Genomic DNA, 21,683 nt, shown 5'->3' with positions numbered 1-21,683 from the left:
TCATGTTGACAATTTAACTCCCTTCCATATTTATCAAATATCCAAACACAATCAGGTTCAAAAACCAAGCAAACACCCTATGTTAATACCGCTGTTCATCACGTTAGTATAAAATAAGCTTACAAAGCAGGGAGTTGTATAGAAATTTGCTGAAATAAAGACATGAGCAGCGTAGACAGGAGCATAATTACAAAGTGTGGCTTTGCCCCCTCAGTCAGATACCAGGCTATTATTACTTCTGTCTCTTGCTGTCTAGCACAGAGACAAGGTCAGGAAGCTTGTCATTATTGCCACTAGCCTCCCTTCATAGGGGGAACCTTTTGCTCACAAGGTCCCACGCAGGAATTTGAGGCTAGGCTCCAAGCCCAGTCCAGGCCCTACCTGGGCAGTAAGAGTCCGGATCTTCCCCCTGAGGAGCTGAATATTAAGTAGCCCATCACCTACCTTGCCTCTTTCTACCCTGCTGGTGCTGCCATCCCCTGGATTGAGAGAGAGGCAGTGAATGGCACAGCTGTCACTACTTTGTGTACGTGGGGACATGTCCAGCGTGAGTGGGCAGCGTAGGGTTAGTCAGGTTGGCTTAGGTGACAGCGAGTGAGGGAAGATATTGAACCTAATAGTGGTAAAGCCTGAGCCTTGATGCGAGGTGGATGAAGTACCAGAGACTGAGTGTGAAGCATTGGAGAGAAGGTGTTGGCACTTCCACTGGCTGAGCAGAGAAATGCATGACTTTTTTTTTTCCCTAGTGCTGGGCATTTCTACTGGCTGAGACTGCTTTAATTCTGGTGGCAACCTCTGATTGACTGGGTTGGTGTACAGTGCGGGTCCTGGGGGTGAGGAACATCACACATCTGTACCACCCCCCTCCAGCAGAAGCTCTATTCCCTGCCCACAATGAGGTGCTGGATGCCCAGGATGTGGCAAACCAGCGAATATATATCAGGGGCCATGCAGGGTTGTTCTGGATTGGCAGTGCTTGTATGGCTGCATGCAGGTTTTTCCAAGTGCCATGGGCACAAGTCATGGAGGTGGTTCTGGGATATCTGCCATTGTCCAAGGAATGGCATGTGGTGAGATGGGACAGAGTTGGACACTAGAGTCCAGGGCAGTTAATTAATGTTAGGGTGAGAATTCACCCAGTCCCATAGTGAGGAACCCTCGAAACCTGACACCACTCCGACTTACCCCAAAAAGGACAAGACTTGGCCCAGAAGCTTTGGAGACTAAGGATTTATGCACTCCATAGCAGTCAGATACAAACAAATTTGAAATGGGCTTGTAATCCACTCTATTAAAGGTCTACAGCATAAAGAGGAAATTTTGTGACTCCGATATAAAACCCTCATTCGACCACATGTTCTGGCAATCTGTTTCAGTCTGATGACTGATCTATGCTCACTGCGCTTGAGTGGTTAAACCCACGTGAGTGAAAACCAGAACAGCAAAACAAAAGCTGGCAGCCAGAGCTGAAAAATGGAGTATACATTTTGAAGTTCTGTAAATAAAGTCACTGCACACATCGCATGAGGTGTGCCAACTGTGGATTGTTCGGAAATATAAATAACCAATAAAACTGGAAAACACATGGTATGCTTTGTACAGTTAAAAACCAAAAGAACTGCGGATGCTGCAAATCGGGAACAAAAACAAAGTTGCTGGAAAAGCTGATGGGCAGGCAGGAGGTAGAAACGAGCTGTGCGGGGTTGGGGGTGCTATTAGCTTGAAAGCGCCAGCCCCCTACCCCACACACCAGGCCTTGTTACCACATAGCCTGCCATTACACACCCCCTGTTGTTAGTCACTAACAGTCCCCATTAACAACTATTCACCCGCCCAGCCTGATTGTTAGCAACTCCTTTGTCTGTCCAACTGTCTTTCTCTCTCTTTGGGCTCTATCCTATCGTTTACTCCCTACCCCACCCACCTCCCTATTTTCTGCATATAAACTGACGTTTTCCCAGCCACCATCAGTTCTGAGGAAGGGTCACTGGACCCGAAACATTAACTCTGTTTTCTCCTTCACAGATGCTGCCAGACCTGCTAAGCTTTTCCAGCAAATTTGTTTTTGTTCCACACTTTTGTACAGTGTTAAGAAAGGCCGTAGGTTAGTGAACCAGCACTGGAATCCTTCTAATGTGTTACTCACTCTAAGGGATAAATTACGCAGGGAAGTTTGCATGAAAAAAGGCTCAATCCCTGGCATTAGTGGGTTTAGAGAATTGATGCCTTTTTAGAACATTAAAATGAGTTGATAAAACAGATTAAAAATAAATAAAGATGTCACTTAAATTCAGATCAAGGCCATTCTGGAGAGAGAAACTAACTACCTCAACCTTTTTGTGATTATCAACTCCTGCTCTGCAGAAAGCAACAGAGGCTCGGTCAGTTCATAAATTTTAAACGCTGGATCAATTAAAAAACAGTTATCATTTCAAGTCCAGTGACCCTTCTTCAGAGCAGTCAATAAACCTTTGCTGGACATGGGGCTATTAACTAACTCGTCAAATGAGTAGATGGAGTTGAGATGCAGATCAATAATCATTGTTTCCTCTAAGCTGCGTGTGTGTATAGCAAATGGGAATCCACTGTGTGTAGAAATCATGGATTATCTCCCCATTTTAATGACTGAAGGAAGAAGAATTTTAAAACGAGAGGTGCCTTAAATTCGAGTGTTGCAATTAAGAATTTTAAAAAAGGCAACTTTTCTGATGAAGGGTCTCGGCCCGAAACGTCAGCCTCTCTATGATGCTGCTTGGCCTGCTGTGTTCATCCGGCCCTGCACCTTGTTGTCTCGGATTCTCCAGCATCTGCAGTTCCTACTATCTCTGATTCAACTTTTCTGATAAGTTTGGTAAAGGATAAAGATTCAGTTTCAAACACCCTCAAGTATTTGGTCACACTGTCTCTTGTGTACTTGTTTGTGTGCCTGTACAAGAGAAGACTGCATCATAACAAAAGTTAGCATGAACTTAGTCTTTAAAGTTCACAATTCTATCATACTTGCTTTATCTGGGATAAAGCCTCTAAACATTGCAGACCTCTCGTTCCTTGAATGGTCCTCAAGTGTACAAACTGGAGGTTTAAGGAGACAAACTTATTTTGACTTATTGCTTGCAATAGTATGTTTCTCCTGCTCAATTCTAATTGGTTCAGCTACCCCTCCAATGTCAATAAAACCTGGTTCAGATCATAGAATCGCTACAGTGTGTAAACAGGCCATTCAGTCCAGAAAGACCCCATGGCTAATCCACCCAACGTACACGTCCCTGGACAGTACAGCAATTTAGCATGGCGATCTGCCTAACTCTCTCACGTTTGAAGTGCGGGAGGAAATGCACACAGGTACCAAATGTGCGCCAGCTCTACATGGTCGCCCAAAGCTGCAATTGAACCCGGGTCCCTGGCACTGAGGCAATATTGCTAACCACCAAGCCACCATGCTACTCCAATCCTCTAATGTGTAAAGGTGAAAATGAACTTCCCGCCTGGCCTTAGACAGGGTGCTGGTGAAACAATAGCCTGGGCCCTTCTCCCTTGCTGCTCCAAAAATGTAACTTAAAAGTCTTCTGAAAAGGTTTCTAATATTGTGAACAGAGGGTTTCTCTCCTCTTACCCTCAAAAATCATTTCTGATTTAAGCTATTCTCAAACATTGGGGTCTGAATGACACCAACCCATTTATCACTGATAAAATAAGGGTTCTCCCCACCTAATCTTTTGAAATCCCACTCCAAAGCTGATACATCTGCAAACAGCATAAAGGCTATTTCTTGAATAACCACAGGCAAGATCTGTCATACTTCATAATTACATCTCAAAGGTATACCCAGTAAGTCTGTTTGCATTTTTACTGTCCTGTCTAGATAAAGTTAGCTCCACAGCCTTGCATAACTGTGCAATAAAACAAATGTGGAAACTAGAGATCTGAAAGTTGCTGGTGAAAATTCAACTGAATTGAGTTCAGATAGGTTACTGGCCTCAGCATTAACTCTGTGGTTCCCATTTCCCACCAACCCCATCCCAAACCTTGCCAGATCTGCTGAGTGTTACCTGACATAAAGGTGTAGTCCCTGGGTATGAGCAAGAACAAAAAAGGTCACCTGACCTCTCCATTCCACTTTGCTTCAATAGTGTCCATTCTCTATTTGATTTGAGGTGAAGTGTCCATTTAAAAATTGCTGCCCAGTTTCATGTAGCTCTATTGGGTAGGTGTAACATCAGACGGAGGCTGGAAATTTACATATGTGGTCTTTGTGGCACAGCTGTGCCACAATCTTAAACCGAAATATGTGTGTGTTGTAGCAAATGGTTTGGCATAGTGAGAGAAAATTAAGACCTAAATTACAGAACAGGTTTGGTCTACTTCTAAATTTGTTTTTGAAACCGAAATGCCTTGCTATTTGTAGTGACCTTTTCCGAACTAGTAACGTTAATGTTGTCATAGTCATACCTGGCTATAGATCAGCTCTCAGTACAGAGATTAACCGGAGTGTCACCACTTCTGAAGGGGAGAAGTTGAGAAGGAGAGTGCTCCATGGTAATTCCAGTCAGTCAACTATACTGTTGGCGTCACGCTCTGCATCACAAACTGTAGCCAGCAAACTGACTCTCCAAACTAGACAGTGGTGTCTGACTCTGTTTATCAGGTGATTTATTGATTCCAATCCCAATCCTGAGGTGTCAGGGAGATGGCTGACAGTTTGGCTGGAATATGGTCAAGGGGACATGAGATAGTCTCATGCAACTTGAGCTTGGTGTAACGTTGGAAATGGGATAGAATCTAGAGAAAGATGCAAGCTCGTGGCTAGGGCAGTGGAAAACATGTAACTTGGTCTGGGTGGGGGGGGCGGCAAGGGGAAGGAAAGAAAGACAACAGACATCTGAAAGGATGGTCTCAATATTAATAACCATACAGTCTCTGCACTTGACCATCACCAGTGAGAGGGGAAAAGGCCACTCATTTCATTGCTGATTATGGCACTTAAGACATTAGCTACACTTTTACGGAGACTACACTTCAAAGGATTGTGATGCTTGCAAGGTGTTTGAGAACATTTGGGGTGTTCTAGCCGAACTATTCTTTCAGCTGGAGGTCAGGACCACTAAACTGAGTGGAGGTGGTCAGAGGCAGCCTTGATGGCAAGGAAACAGTCCAAGAAAGGGAACCAAAAACCAGTGTAATATTAAAAATACCAGGCAAGGACTGGGAGGAACACTACGTAGGCCATACCAGAAGAAAATTGGCAATACAGATACTTGAACACCAACTAGCCACCGAGAGATGCCACTTGTCTCACTACACACAGACAACAAGGGACACTAATTTGACTGGGACAGCACATCCATATTCGTACAAGCCAAACAGACACGCCAGGGAATTCTTGGAGGCCTGATATTCTAACTGGAACTCCGTCAACAAACATGTTGAATTAGACCCTGTGTACAAACCACTGAGAAATAGAACTGGAAGTGGTACTGAACACCCCAACAAATGGAGGCATCTAAATAACAAGCGGGACCGAAAACTGACACTTCACTGGGAGCGCACTGATGACGCTACCTAGCAGGGTGATGAAACACTTGCAATGAAACCTACTGGCTCAGCGAGCAAGTCTACAACCTCAGGAAACCAGCAAGTTATAACTTGCAGAATATTTTACCTAGACACTAGATTTCAAAAGAGTGAATTGAATATTCAAAATGTTTGCAATGTGAAATCTATGTTAAGTGCTTAGAGTACAGGAGCTATGAATATTACAAATATAACTGACCAAAGTCAGTGCTTGATGATTATTATTAAAGTACTGTGTATTGATTGATTGTTTAATGCATTCACTACTGGTAAGTCCAAAGGTGACTTGTGTGCTTTGAAATGAAAGTTGTTTATTTTTATCTATCTATCTTGTGATTTGACTGTAAATTCACTGAGCAGTGACCCCTCTCTCATTTACAAATTCCAATACAATCTTTTTTTTCTCTTTACTGTTTCACACAATCTGCCACAAAATCAAAATTCATCTGAGATGATCAGAGAGGTAAAATCTCATTCACATACGGACAGAAGTTGAAACGGCATCTGAAATGGGGGAAGGCTGATCATGAGACTGAAACAGGAGAGAAATGAAATGAAGCGTCAAAAATAATAATGGAAGAATAGTAAAAGCAAGCTGGGAAAGTGTTTGCTTAAAAGCAGAGGAGATTAAGCAAAGACTTAACAGAGGTGTTCATAGTTATGAATTGCCAACAGGGGAAAAATTGTTCTCAGTGGTAGGTGATATAGTAACCAAGGTAAGGGCTGCTAATAATTAGCAAAAGAGCCAGAGGAGAGATGAGGTGAGCTTTTCTTAAAGAGTTGTTGATCTGGAATGCATTGCCTGGAAGGATATTGGAAGCAGATTCGATATTGAAAGGCAATTAGATTATAAAATAGAAAGGGAAATGCTTGCAGGATTATGAAGAAGAGCGGGGGAGTGGGTCTAATTGGATAATTCAACCAAAAAGCTGGCAAAGGCACAAAGGACCCTGAGCATCTCATTTTGAGCGGTAAGCTTGCATGATTCTAACCAGAAGCGAAGCGGAGATGAAGGAAAGATAGAAGCAATGGGATGGGGGAGTTGGTGGAGGAGTTAAGAGTTGAACTTAAGGATGGGAATGTGGAAAGGGAGGGAGATGTATGTCAAAACGAAGAAATTGTGTAATTGTAAATCTTAGTGCTTTTAACAGAGCAACGTCTCATGAAGCTGTTATAAGAGAGAGATTTGGTAACAAATGATATTTGGAACTCAAGGCCATGGTTTTATAAATCCCTCTGGAATGGGCTGAGATGGGTGGTTAAATGGAGGAGGGATGTCAGATCTAAAATGAATCAGTCAGGGATGTTTGATCCAGGCGAGAGTGGGAAATGTCAGGAGAGGGTCAGGGTGTGTAAGTGGTTGGAGGGAGCTAGACTTGGAAAGGTGCAATGTTTAGGATGGGATCAGTTGAATAGCCACTTGGGAGTTAGACACTGTTTATCCTTTTATTTACTGAAATTCATCAAAACCCTCTATCAGATTTTTAAATGCAGACTTTCAGAGGGTTTGAGAAACTGCCCAGTAGAAAATTTTATTTCCTAGGCAATATCTTCAGTCTGCTATAGTGGCAGTTCTGCAGGGTCCCTGTACACACCTCTCATCTACACTGGAATGATGACTGCTAGGCCAGTAGGAAATCTGGGCCAATTATTTCTGCAAGAATCCCAATTCTTTTATTTTGGGAGGGTAATGGGATATCTTGTTGTTGCAGCTGTAAGTGAATATATCACCAAAGTTAATTAATTTTCATCAGCATTTGGACTATCACTTGTGATTAACTCAATTTTAAATAACCATAAATGTTTTTAATTTAAAAACTATAGAGAGCTACTGGTATCGCAATGTGCAATATTGAGCTTAACAAATTCCTTAAGGTTCATGTCCAAATGCCTAGAACCAACTTCATTTTGGGAGGCACTAAGAAATCCTGTGAACAGCTTGTGTAACCTCACCAGGGCATTTATTTCAATGTGGGGTATCTAGCCAGCCTTGAGGGGCAAGGCCCATTTCCGCATGTCACTTAACAAATGCAATAAATCGTGGACACTCCATTATTTTTGCTAGGTGTAATGTCAAATTCCTTGGCTACTTTTTTTTTCTTTCCTCTCTCGAGTGAATCGCACCTGCAGGGAAACGACTGAACGGGAACACCAAACCTTTGGGTTTATAGTTTGATTTTTGGCATTTCATCAGATTTTTAGGGACTTCTGGATTCGATTCAAACTTAGCCAAATAAATCATATTTGTAGATGACACAGTATGGACCTGGAGGAACACAGCAGGCCAGGCAGCATCAGAGGAGCAGGAAAGTTGACGTTTTGGGTTGGGACCCTTCTTCAGAAATGGCCATTCTCCATCTGAATTGGAGACAATGGGGGAAAAGAGGGTCAAGATGAGACCAGTCAGGAGCGGGCCCAGCAGTGTTTATCAAGCTACTGAAGTTCATAAAGCATGCAAGATGGGAGACTTCTATATGGTAACAGATTTGAAAGGGTTATTCTAAGCTAAACTGAAGATCCATCCACTCTGATACGCAAGACACACAGCCACTGAGAGCTCTTGTGATAGTGTTCTTACCTCTGGTCCAGGAGGCCCAAGTTCAAGTCCAAAATGCTCAAGAGGTGTTTCATAATATCTCTGAACAGTTTGATTTAGTAAATCTCTGTAACACAGCCTGTGGGGCTGTATTGGGCAGATACTGGTTGCAATGTGGCAGATGGAGACATGAATGTCTTCTCTATCTCATTGACATAACCAAAGGTTTCTGTAGCCTGTACGTAGTTTGAGAAACTAAACCACAACCGGCTATCAAAAGTTATCTAAGATTACAAAGATCTTTATCAATTAGCTCAAATAGGCTGAGGAGTAGTAGATGAAGTTTAATTTGGATAAAAGCAAAACATTACATTTTGGTAAAACAAAAGGACAGAATTTAAACAATTGGGCAGTGTTGTAGACTAGAAACCCAGGGTTTTAGGTACATAATTCTTTGAAGTTTGCATCACAGGATGGTTAAGAAGGCTTTTGGCACATTTGCCTTCATTACTCTACTCTATTTTTTTGAGTATAGGAGTTTGGATGTTATGTTGAGATTGTATAGGACGTTGGTGAGGCCTCTTCTCGAGTGCCATATCCAGTTCTGGTCACCCTGTTAAAGGAAAAATATTAAGCTGGAGAGGGTTCAGAAGAGACTTAACACGATGTTGCCAGGAGTGGAGGGCTTGAGTTTCGGAGAAGCTGGATGGACAGGGACTTTTTCCACTGGTACATGGAAGGCTGAGGGGTGACCTTTAGAGCTTTATAAAATCATGAGGCGTATAGATAATGAACGGCAGGTGTCTTTTACAAAGCCAGGGGATTTCAAAACCAGATTCTCAGGTGAGAAGTGATTTTTAAAGACATGAGGGTCAACAATTTTTTTAGTGGTTTCTGTGTGGAATGAACTTCCAGAGGAAGTGGTGGATGCAGGTACAGCTAAAATATTTAAGACACTTAGATAAATACATGAATAAGAAATGTTTGGAGGGATATGGGCCAAGCACAAGCAAGTGGGACTAGTTTTGTTTGGGGTTACGGTCGACTTGAACTGAAGGGTCTGTTTCCATGCTGTATGACTCAAAGACAGGGGCTTCAGCTGCTGAGATTTAGAAAGGAGTGGTGGCAGCAATGCTCCCCAACAACAAGTGATCGATAGCCAGGCATCACATTGTATCCTCGCACATGTTCTCATTGTGGTTATAAGAGGCCGGCCAGGAAAACCTTGGAATAATTGATGATTTTGTAGGGGTGTTAAGAACATAGATAAGGGTTTCAAGGCAGGGTAGCCGACCATTCCTGTCAACGATGATAACCTTCTGTGCCAGGGTGACCCAAATCTCATCCCATGTAAAAGATATCACATTTATTTATTTTAAGGAACTTGATTTGAATATATCTCTCCTGTCACTGAAATCAAGTGAGACAATCAAGCAATGGTGAGACATGACCTCTAGTGTCCAAATTGTGTATTGCATTAACACTGGCGTAGTATGATTTTGTTTTCTGGAAAGCTCATAGAACAATTTTGACTGTACCTCGCACATCTCAATCAAAATGTTGGGGGAGCCAAACAAAGCAAGCACAGCTAGTCTTGACGGTACACTCCAACAGCTTCTAGTTTTTAACCTCTGAATATCTGTATTGTTTGTTAATGCTTATGATGCTGATGACATTCCAGTATATGTTGCAACATGGTGAAAGCACCAGGGTTAGAGATGTCACAGGATGTTGCAGGTATTTACTGAAACACCCAGTACTGAGCATCAGCTAAATATTGACATTTCTTCATGCTTGGTGTAAATATTCAGACTGTTCAAATCTTTTAATTACAGTAGCCATCAATCAGTTTACTTCTCTCTATTTAATTCCACTCTATCACAAGGTATCAGATTATCGAACAGCAATCTCCAGCTGTAGCTGGTTTTATTTTAGGCTTGGTATTTCACAGGTCTGTTCCTGTTCTCTGCTGGAAACATAGTGAACAAACTGCCACCAAATTAGTCATCTGCATCTCCAGTCATTGTAGCAAGTAGAACTAATGCTGTAGCCCATAGCCTAAAGCACACTGCTTTACATAATCACTCATTTGCCTGCTTAAAGTAAAAGCCAAATACTTCAGTTGCTGGGAATCTGAAATAAAATCCAAGTACTAGAGTAACGCCAGGTTTGGCAGCATCTGTGGAGAGAGAAATAGTTAATGTTATGAGTCTGATATGACTTCTTTTAGACAGATCACTGATTAATGTGAGGACTGTGGTAACTATTATCAGTCAAGGAGAGGTAGTGATTAGTATAAAACTCTCCATCTGCCAGTGCTGGTGATTTCTGCCTTCCTAGAATTTCATTGAATCTGCCAGTCGGTGGCAAATTTAACAGGATATTTTTCTGTGATGTGAAGTCCTACAAACAATTTAATTGAAAGAATGCTACAACCTCAATAACATTCACTTTGCTTACAAAAACATGATGTTATTCTCCTTGACTACACAAAATGCATTAAAAGTACTGGTTTATAGGGATACAGGCCGTAGATACTACCTTTTGCTGCAGTATGAGGATTAACTGTAGTGTTCAGTTGAGATTTAATCACAGGAAATTATAAATATTGTCATATGACATGACCACCCTCCTCCTTGAAGCTTTGTGGAAAGATGAAGTCTCCATTCAATCTTGTTAGTTACTTGCTTAAATAAAAGTTCATGTTTCTCCACTACCTTAGCAGCTGCCAGACATTCTATGGCAAGAGCTCAAGACCAAGAATTTTATAATGGTAGCAACTGCCAATATATGGTGAAGGTGAGAATGAACAGATTAATAGACAAGTTGCTGATGTTACCAGAGAGCTTTGTGAGAGTCATAGGCCCCAGTCAGTCAGAAACACAACTCAGTTGGCACCATAGATGTGCCACTGCAACCTGTGCTGGCATGGAGCAAAGCAGTGAGCAGGTAGGCAAACTGTTGTCTGCAGTGCGGTTGTGCTGCTATCCTAAGCTGGCAAGGCATTGATGAAAATGATGCATATGGCAAAGCAAAATAAACATTCCTGCTGCCTTCCATCTCTGGCAGAGGGGGGAAAAAAAATAGCATTGAGTGAGTGAAGTAAAAAGTGCATCCACGAACAGCAGTAAGCAATGGCACATTTGATAAATGACCTAGACGAGATGTCGGAAGGATCAGTCTGTGCTGTGTGTCTCAGGCTGTGTCAGGAGCTGGCAGCTTAATTTTGGAGACAGGGATCGTTGTTGGAGCTTTGAAGCATTCTGACCTATTTTAGGCAAGGGATGAGTTGATGTTGATTTAAAAAGCCTTTGATTTGAAGAGGCAGACTGAAACTGGGGAGAAGAATCACTGAGGGAGCCCATTTACCAAGGTGGTGGGGGAGGGGGGGAACCCAACACAGTGGATTTAGTTGTATTCTAATTTAAAAACATGGTTGTACAGAAAAAAGGGAGGTGCAGAGGAGAATGATCTCACTGCCCCAGCTAACTGCTATTATGCACAGCAAAAGACATCTGTGGGAGAGCTGTCCCATCAAAATGGCAAGAGTGCCATATTTATAAGAAGCTGGGTCACCTTGGAGAGTTGTGTTGCACCGAGAAGCTTGTACTGAATTTAAAAAGAAGCTTTTAGATGGTAGCAAGTTTCAAAAAAAGATTAGCAACATAAATTCTGTTCCTGGGTGAGATCAAAGGATTAAGTCTATGGAAAGATGAGACCTCATTCAGTGCACTAACACTTAATTGAAATACTTTTTTTTTGGTTAGGATGCTGAAATGTGGTTGGAGAAATGGTCTTGTCACCCAGAGGAGATGTAACGCTTAAGGACATAATACAAACGAATGCAGTACTTTGAATATAGTGAGTGAACGTTACTGATCTGGAACCAGAGGTGTTGCCTTTTTAAGCAGAAAGGCTTCTATCAGTGAATACACATTGTTGGGGAAGAGGAAAGCCATGAATGTTGGCCTAAGAACTTTAACACTGAGTTTCCACAACTGTTTGTTTGAGAATTAGGAAAATTTAAAATTATCATCCTGCGTCCTGAAATGACACCAATCAAGTCCCTTCTATCTACTCTTGCCAAAAGTAAAGTGGGAAATTGACCCATTATTGAAGCAAGGTTGTCATTTCACCTGTGACCGAACCAACAATGGATGGTCCGAGTGCCAATCCCAATGGATCTATCAGAATCTCTGCTGATCTTACACTGCTGAACAAGGCAGTTGAATGCAATGTTCATCACACGTCCTCCATGGAGGAGAATTCGGCAGAGTTGGTAAGCAGTTTAAATTCAGAGTTGGATGCAAAGGGTGAGATTTGGTGGACAGCACTTGATTGAAGGGTCTATATTGCTTACAACCTTCTTTGTATCATTTTGGGGATGGCATGGTGCCTCAGCGGTTAGCACGGCTGCCTCCCAGCACCACGGACCCAGCTTTGATTCCACCCTCAGGCGCATGTGCAAACTGAACACAGACATTCTCTTCATGACTGCGTGGGTTTCCTCCCGGGTGCTCAGGTTTACTCCCACAGGCCAAAGGCATATGGGATAGGTGGATATCCATAGGAAATGCAGGGTTACAGGGATGGGATGGGGTGGGTTGGTGTGGTCTCAATGGGCCGAAAGGCCTACTTCCACAATGTGTGGGGATTCTGACAACAACACCAAATCTTCAACCCAACATAAGGAATCTGAATTTTGGCCTCCCTGCAATTAAATATCCTTCCACCTTTTCTAAACTTCAGGCAGACCCAGAAGATTCCATCTCTAGAGTAGACCGGCGTTATGCTGTATAGACTCATCCGATTTCTCCCGAAAGACCTAGTGTTGCTGTGTATAAACTGATTGACTGGTTAAATTGTACTTCCCTTTTATTTTTGAGAAGGGAGCGGAGTTTAATTATGTAAATGATGAGACTTCTGGAAGTTGTAGACCACCAGTTCCTGATCAGCTCACCATTCATTTCCCAATTAGTCAAACATACAATGCTTATCTCAACCTTTTCTTTAAAACAGTTTTAAAGTCTTTTGGTGGATTTAATTAGGCCAGCACATTAGTTTAATGCGAGGGGGGGGGGAGAAAAAGGCAATCTCTCCTGATGATTTCTCACATTGAATCAAGACCCTGTTTAATATTTGGTGCAAGACGATAGAGCTGGAAATCAAGATTAGGTGATGCATATAAATTTCCCAATTTCTTATAATTTGTCTTTTTTGCCTTTGTGTATTTATGGTAATGAGGTCATAAGAATTTTAAACTGCCAATGGAAACTTGTTACACTTAGGACAACCTATATTTTAAAAAAAAGGCTTACATTTACATGGCACCTTTCGTGATCTCTAAAATGAACAAAAGTCCTTGTTTTTTTTCTGCACATCAGTTTTAAGACATAACCTATCGGGGTAGGTGGTTATTTTCTAGTTCAGACGTGGAAAAATGGGAAGATGGAATGGAGAGTGGTTCTCCCCCGCCTGATGGGATGCAGACATTTCGGTATTCCCACAACAGTGTTCCCACGTCTTCTCTGAGAGATCGGATTCTCTCCTGCCTAGGGAGTGAGGATCTGAGTGTGGAGTGACCCCTTCTCTGTATGGGGGTGGGAGGGGACTGGTTGGAGAATGACGAGATAAGTGGTTGGCACGGCTGTTAGTTCTGGTGTGTGGTGGGGAGGGGGTGGGGAGATAAAATTTGTAGAAGGGGACTGCAGAGGGTAGGCCAGATTATTGGTGGGGGGACGGGGAAGGACAGTGAGTGAGGGAAGGTAATGTGGGCGATAGTGAGATTGGAGCATGAGCCTTGGTGGGAGGTCAATACAGATGATACAGACTGTATCTTCTGGCAGAGGGAAGAGTGTAGAACTTATCCTGGAACAGCAGGGAAGGTCACTGGCCCTCTTACAGCACAGTTGGCTGTTTCTCCACACCCGAGAGAAGGCATTGACCCTTGTGGTGAGCTCAACAGGCTGGCAGGGCCTGGTGGTGCAGCCTCTGACAGTCCTCTAGGAATAGGATATCTCTCCACTGGACTACCCCATCCATCCAGGAGCTCTGGTGGTGCCATCTTCCCATTGTCTGATAGGCAACATGACAATGGGCAGGGCAACTTTGGAATACCAATGCTCATCTGGGTGTACAACCACCCTCTTTTAAGGGTTCTGTGGACATGAGGGATGCCATTTATTTGGGAGCTATCTGGTGAGTTGTTCTGGTAATGGATAGGATATGTAATTAATGAGTTTGGTAAGATGCAAAAATTCTCCGTGGAAAATGATCAAAATGCTAATAAAGCTTGAACTAAGCCCAAGAAAACACAACCCAATTCAGCCTATAAGTCTTTTATTTTTTGCAGGGTTAATTAGAATTACCAAGAACAACTCTTGAAGCTTTTCACAGGCCTGAGTGGCAGTAACTTTTAAGTGGCCACAGCTTTAGCTGGTCAATGGAAATGTGGAACTGCAATGATGGTGCTATTGAGCTCAGTCTTTCATGTAATTGGGGCCTTTACCTTTACCTTTAGTAGAAATTAGCTAAGTGTAAACTTTGGTGCGTTTCATGGAGGACTTTGTTCCATGACCCTTTAGTCAGATTTCTCACATTCGTATTTCAGCTTTAGCCCTTTTTTGTTTTTTAAGAACCCTCTCTCAGGAAGTGCTGCTCCTTCTCCCTATGGCCAGTACAGCACAGCATTTCCTCATTGAACAATGTGGGGTCATTACATACAGAGAAGATTTCAACCAGTTCAAATCATTCACTTTTTTAAAAATTCAGCAATAAGTAAACTAACAAACCAAAGCTGCTTTATCCTCTAGAAACAGACCTGCTTGCCTTTTGAGCAGCAACACATTTATAGTCAATGCCTAATCCATGAACCTAGCTCACATCTACTAGACCTAAGTGTCAGTCAAGTCTTCTGGTCATTTTTTTTTGTGCCTGACATTGCAGCCCTCCATCACAGAAAAGCTGATGTTCCTCCTCCTCCTCCTCCAGTGTCCTCACCTTCCGCCTCAGTTAATAGCTCTCCTAGCCGTTCAGAGTTTATCACCTCCCCTCACTGCCTGCTTATGTGTGCAAGAATTATGTGGCACACTGTCAAGAGTGTACAGCCAGCTTCTCCCAGACTGATCCAAACAGACCTATCATCTGCTCTGTCTGAAGAATGGGCTGCATGGTACTGGTGATAGCCTAGTGGTATTATCACTGGGACTGTTAATCCAAAGACCCAGGTAATCTGTTATGGCAGGTGGTGGAACTTTAATTAAATAAATATCTGGAATTAAGAGTCTAATGATGACTGTGATTCTATTGTTGATTAGTGAACCACTTTTTTGGGTTTTTTCAACAATGTCCTTTTAGGAAAGGAAACTGCCATCCTTGCCTGGTCTGGCCTATACGTGACTCCAGACCCACAGCAATGTGGTTGACCCCTAACTGCCCCTTGGGCAATTAGGGATGGTCAAATGCCACCTAGCCAGCAATGCCTTCATCCCAGAATGAATAAGTGAATCAGGGCTGTGTGATGGAGGCATCAGTCATGATTACTAAGAGTAGTACTGTCTCCTAGTAACCATTCTGTAACGCATCCTCCTTTTGAAGCAAAGTGTGAACATTGTATTCTCAAGCATATGGGCATCGTGGCAACTCCCAGGGTACCTGGTGGACATCTAAGATAGAACATAGAACCGTACAGCACGGTACAGGCCCTTCGGCCCACGATGTTGTGCCGAACTTTTACCTTAATCCTAAAGTCTATCTAATCTTCACCCCTACCTTATACTATCATCCCCATGCCTAACCCTAACCCTAACCATTAAATGCCCCTAATGAGGCCGACTCCACTACCCTCTCCGGCAATGCATTCCATGCACCTACCACTCTCTGAGTAAAGAATCTACCTCTGACGTCTCCCCTATATCTACCTCCACTCACTTTAAAACTATGCCCCCTTGTAATAGCTACCTCCACCCTAGGAAAAAGTCTCTGGCTGTACACTCTATCTATACCTCCGATCATTTTGTACACCTTGTGTCACACCAAGATGTAGTACTGATCATCGCCGATTGGAATGATTCCTTTGCGCTGATAAAGTCAGTGATGTTATGATATAGACCTGTCAAGGTGCCACATGTATAGTCTATAGCACCTGACACCTTTGGCAAATCCTGCTAGTTCTGCTTCAGCATTTAAACACATGGGAAATGGGGACAGCGGGGGAAAAGGTGTGATATTTGACACAAATGGCATCAGTACAGCCCTAATCTGTCTGTGGGTCAAGGGTTGCAAGTTGTTGGCTCCTTGGCAGCCAACGGCATTAACACTTAGTGCAGCTGTCACCATGATGACTATCAGGACAGAATGGCATCCCAACTCTTCAGGTAACAGGAACCAATCCAGCAGTTTGGCATCATTCAGTGACAGTGCCCCAGAACAGTTGCAGTCTGCAGTGACACAGTGCCTCTGCCATCTGAAGGAAATGGCATCAAGGGCAATAAAGTTTGGGTACATGTTCCACACCTTGAGGGGACCTGGAGCTTGCTGCTGCTGCTCCTGGCCTGGAAACTGCGTTCCTCCATTTCTTGCTGCCAAGAAAGGCAGCATTACGTTGAAGAGTACACTGGCGAATATTTACAGTTCAAGACGAGAGGAAATCAGCTCCAAGACCTTATGCAGCCAATGAGATCTTGGATTGCTTTTGAATTTAAGGTCATGTGATCGCTTCTATTCCACAGATGACTGTCTTCAGTTGGCCTTGGCATAGTCAAGCTTTACAGTAACAAGGATTTGTATCCCTTACAGTAGGACATTTCACATGCAGGGTATTGATTACAAATGTCTTCAATTTACACTTAGTGTCTGAATAGTACAATTGCCCATGAAGTACCCCTCAATGCTTACAACTAGAGCCCATGTGCTCAGATAGAAAAAGAAATACTGCCCAGTCTGTGATTTGTAATCATTTTTCATTTCCAGCTGCGTTTACAAATCTCATAAGATCTAAAACCACAAAGGTCATACTTGGTTCTGTGAGTCACAAGCTGAGCCAATTTAATCAAGGGCTCCCTGTGAACTGACAGTTCCCTTTCTTCCTTGCTATCCCTGTCAAGCCAAGAAGTCCTGAGCTCCCACACACCACTTTTTCTTTTGAATTACTCGCTGAATCCCAGCCCTAGAGTTTATTCTTAGCAACCATGATGCATTGACTCCACTCCCTGCCAATACCACCCTCTCCTGCTGTAGTATCCACACCCTCCAATGCAGCAGCATTCTACCACCTCGCATGTTGAGATCATCAACCTCCCCACCCCATCCCCTACCACTTATTGGATCCTTCTCCATCCCAGTGTTTGCTGCCAATGCCCAGAAATGACTCCTGATACCACCACCACCACCACCACCACCACCAAGAGCACAACTGACTGTGTCCGTGCCCCCGGACTGATATGGAACCCTGCCTTTGACTTACAGTACCGTGAGCCCCTGAATGAAGCCTGTCTCCCTTAGCCTGACTGAGGACTACTCTCCTTCGACTTTGAGACATGGCTGTTTAGTTGAGTGTGTTTGCTGTGTAAGCTGCTGGCACAAAGTGTGGGTGTGAGGTTGATGTAGCACACTGACATACAGCCTGATATAGACCCGCTGGCCTGACCACCATGATGAGCTGCCTGACTTTGTCTGCCTTAAAGGGCAAGGATAGACAAAGGTACGATGATCCTTTTCACTCTGAGGGCTCAGAACTCAAAAGGCCAAGGCAAGGCGCAGTTGAGAACCTGCACTCAAAGCATTAAGAGAGCAAGTGTGGAGCCCTAAGTTAAGGACCTGTCCCTGCTCGGAATTGGTCCTGTAAGTGACATTGCAATGAATGGTGCTGGTACACAAGTGCTGCATTGAGGTGCAGAACCTGTGTATTCCCCATAGGCCTGCATGCTTTTCCATTCAAAACATACTTTTACAAGTATAACACCTCATTAATTGTAATTTCCCCTTGAAAGTCATTATTGAATCTTTTGTGTTTGGCCAGTTCTCATTGTAAATCAGTGACTGCAATATTGGCTATGATCTTGGATATCTTGTGCAGATTCATTCCATTTTACTGTTATTTGTCAAAGCTATAGAAGGATGACCACACAACCTCTTAGACAGAAGATAGGCTCAATTTTGATGCTTAGTAAATAGGTTTATTGCATACTACTAGAGAGCTAATTACGTTCTCTCTGGGAATGCTTCACATGAAGCAATCATGAGCCTAGATGCATACAGCTCCAAAATACTTAAGCTCGACACCATGTCAGACAAAGCAGCCTGTTTGATTGGCATCACATCCAAGAGCATCCATTCCCTCTATCACCAACACTCAGTAGCAGCAGTGTGTACTATCTACAAGTTGCATTGCAGGAATTCACCAAGACTCCTTAGACAGCACCTTCCAAACTCATGGCCACGTCTATCATGAAGAACAAGGGCAGTAGATACATGAGAATGCCACTAGCTGCAATAAAAACTGAAAGAACTGTAGATACTGTAAACCAGAAACAAAAACAGAAGTTGTTGGAAAAGTTTTATAGGTCTGGCAGCATCTGTGAAGAGATATCAGAGTTAACATTTCGGGTCCAGTGACCCTTCCTCAGAACTGGCGGTTAACTCTGATACCTCTTCACAGATGCTGCAAGACCTGCTGAGCTTTTCCAACAACTTCTGTTTTTGTGGCCATTAGCTGCAAGTTCTCCTCTGAGCCACTCACCATCCCGAGTTGGAAATATATCGCTGTTCCTTCACTGTTATTGGATCAGTATCCTAAAATTCCCTCCCTAAGGATGTTGTGAGTGTACCTACAGCAGGTGGACTGTGGTGGTTCAAAAAGGCAGCTCACCGTCCCCTTCTCTAGGGCAACTAGGATTGGGCAATAAATGCTGGCCCCACCAACAATGCCCATGTCCAACAAGTTAATTTTAAAGAAAACTTCTGTCTCAAGTTAAGTTCACCTTTATAACTACTAATACATTATCATAATGTATGGCTAACGAGCAGGAAACCAGAAGCAGAAGCTGTCACGGGCTCTCCAGGAGCAGTCCTTTTATATACAGCCAGCTGGAGCCTACATCATGATATCAGCTAACTCTTACTTGTCCCAACTGCTTTATAGGCAGCACTGTTATTCAGCAAATTACATAAACACAAAAACAAATTGCTGGAAAACCCCACAGATCTGGCAGCATCTATGGAGAGAAAACAAAGTTAACATTACGGGTCCAGTGACCCTCCAGAACAGCACCTGCTGGATTTTTTAAGAGAAAAATAATCTTTATGAATTGATGACTTAAAAGAGCAGAATGGGTTATGCTTTGTAAGGCATGCTTCATATTAAAATATTACAAGCATGTCGGATATTAAACAAGCATCCCACATTATCATTTCACCTTTTATAGGTTGCATTTCAGTACGTACTGCACATAGATTCTGAATGACAGTTCATGATCACTTTTAATTGATTATTGGAACAATTTGGATGACTGTCCAACTATTTTTAATGTGGTCATGCTTACTGTTTTGTCAGATTATTCATATACTTTCCACTGTCTGTATCTAGAGTTTGGAGCATGTTTTGTATACAGCAATTTTAGAAAAAAGTATATACCACGGAGCTCCATACATGAGCTTCCTCCACAGTCTAACCTCATTACCCAGCAGAATGTGATTGAATAACAGAGGTGACATAAATTTTCAATCTCCATTAGATTCATTGTCTGCTTTGGAATCAATCCATAATGGCTGAGCTCCATTAGGTGAGGTGTTTGACCAAAAAGCATTAAAGGAACTCTTTGAAAGCCAGTAACCTCTGGAGGGATAGGGGGCTATTAGACCCTCATTGCAAAAACCATCAAAGTCACATTAATGTTGCTATACTGAGCTTTGAAAATGCAAATGTAATTGTTTATCTAAATGGGTGATTTGAATATTTCTTTATCAAAAAACCATTAGCATTCAGCTATAGTCTAACATCTCCTAATGGTACTAACCCAGTACACGATTCAAAATAGTGGTTTTACAGAATACAAAGATTGAGCAGAGGAACCTTTTTCTGTTTATAATCTATACTGTTTGTAATACAATAGAAAATTGCCAAATGATTTGGAGGTTATATCTAGCGCGTCAATATATTGGAAGGTCTCCATTTACATGCTGTCAATTAAGAAGTTGTGACTAATTGCGCGAGTGGACTAATCCTCTTGTTTTTCTCCTTTTTGGTACATAATGAGGATGCCACAGAACGCTAGGATTAGCAACCAATTTGTTAGCAGAAGGGAATATTCTGACCTAAACTTGGCACGTGAAGAGATAATGAATGAATGATCCATAGTGTGATGAGCTGTGAATGTTTACAGCAATGTTTGTTTGTTGGGTTGATGGCAGTCATGACACCCATATTCAATAAGGCAGTGACATAAAAAGTAAGCAAATATAAGCTGATTTGCCTAATATCTACTGCTGGAAGATTATTGGAATCAGTTATTAAAGTAATAGTGGAACACTTGAAAAATCATAAATCTAATCAAGCAGAGTCAGTATGGCTTCATGAAAAGGAAATCATGTCTGACTAGTTTATGAACAACTTTAAGGAAGCCTCAAACAGAGTAGATGAAGGGGAATCAGTGAATTTGTGTATTTGGGCTTCAAGAAGGCCTTCAACAAAGTACCTCACAAAAGGTTGTCGTTAAAATAGGAGCAAACAGTGTTGGAAGTAGTGTACTGGCATGGATAGAGAATTGGCTAATGAGCAGGAAATGGTGAGTTGGGATCAGATGTTACCAGACCTGTTGAGCTTTTCCAGAAATTTCTGTTTTTGTTGGGGGTAAGGGAATCTTTTTTTTTTAGGTTGGTGACCCATAATCAATGGGCTTCCACAGGGGTCAGTGCTAGCACCACAACTGTTTACAATGTATATTAATGGCATGGAGGAAGGAAGTGAATGCACTGTAACCAAATTACAGATGACACCAAGTGGATGTTGGTGAGATGAACAATATTATTTAAATGAAGAGAAACTGCAACACAAAGGGATTTGGGGGTTCTTATCCATGAAACACAAAGCTAGTACCAAGTGCAGTATGTAATTGGGAAGGCTAAGAGAATTATTTAAAGGGGCTTGGAGTATAACAGTAAGGAAGTCTTAATGCAACTGTACAAGATGCTGGTAAGACATCATCTGGAGCACTGAGAGCAGTTTTAGTCTCTTATTTAAGGAAGATATCACTTTATTGGAGGCAGTTCGGAAAAGATCCACTCGGATGATCCATGGTATGAAAGAATTATTTTATGCGCAAAGCTTAAACAGGTTTGGACTCTATTCCACTGGCATTTAAAAGAATGAGAGATGATCTCACTGAAACTTGTAAGGGGCTTGACAAAGTAAATGCTGAAAAGATGTTTCCCCTCATCGAGAACTAGGGGGCAGAGTCTCTGAATGAAAGGGTGCCAATTTAAGACTAGGGTAAAAAGTAAATTCTTCTGAGGGTTGTAAATGCATGGAACTCCTTGCTAGGCTTGGGAGTTGAGTCGTTTTTGTATATTTATGCCTGGG

At 42.5% G+C, this 21,683-nt stretch overlaps 1 long non-coding RNA gene across 1 annotated transcript in view; it reads left to right on the top strand.

Annotated features, from left to right (window-relative positions):
• The window catches only part of LOC125484753, a 43,880-nt gene that overhangs the window by 4,253 nt on the left and 17,944 nt on the right, over positions 1-21,683 (top strand). The gene's annotated exons all lie outside the window — the stretch shown is intronic.

This window comes from Rhincodon typus, chromosome 13, assembly GCF_021869965.1.
Source record: "Rhincodon typus isolate 14 chromosome 13, sRhiTyp1.1, whole genome shotgun sequence".
NCBI lineage: Eukaryota > Metazoa > Chordata > Chondrichthyes > Orectolobiformes > Rhincodontidae > Rhincodon > Rhincodon typus.
Note: the sequence above shows the minus strand (reverse complement) of the source record. Positions and strands in the feature narration are given on the sequence as shown.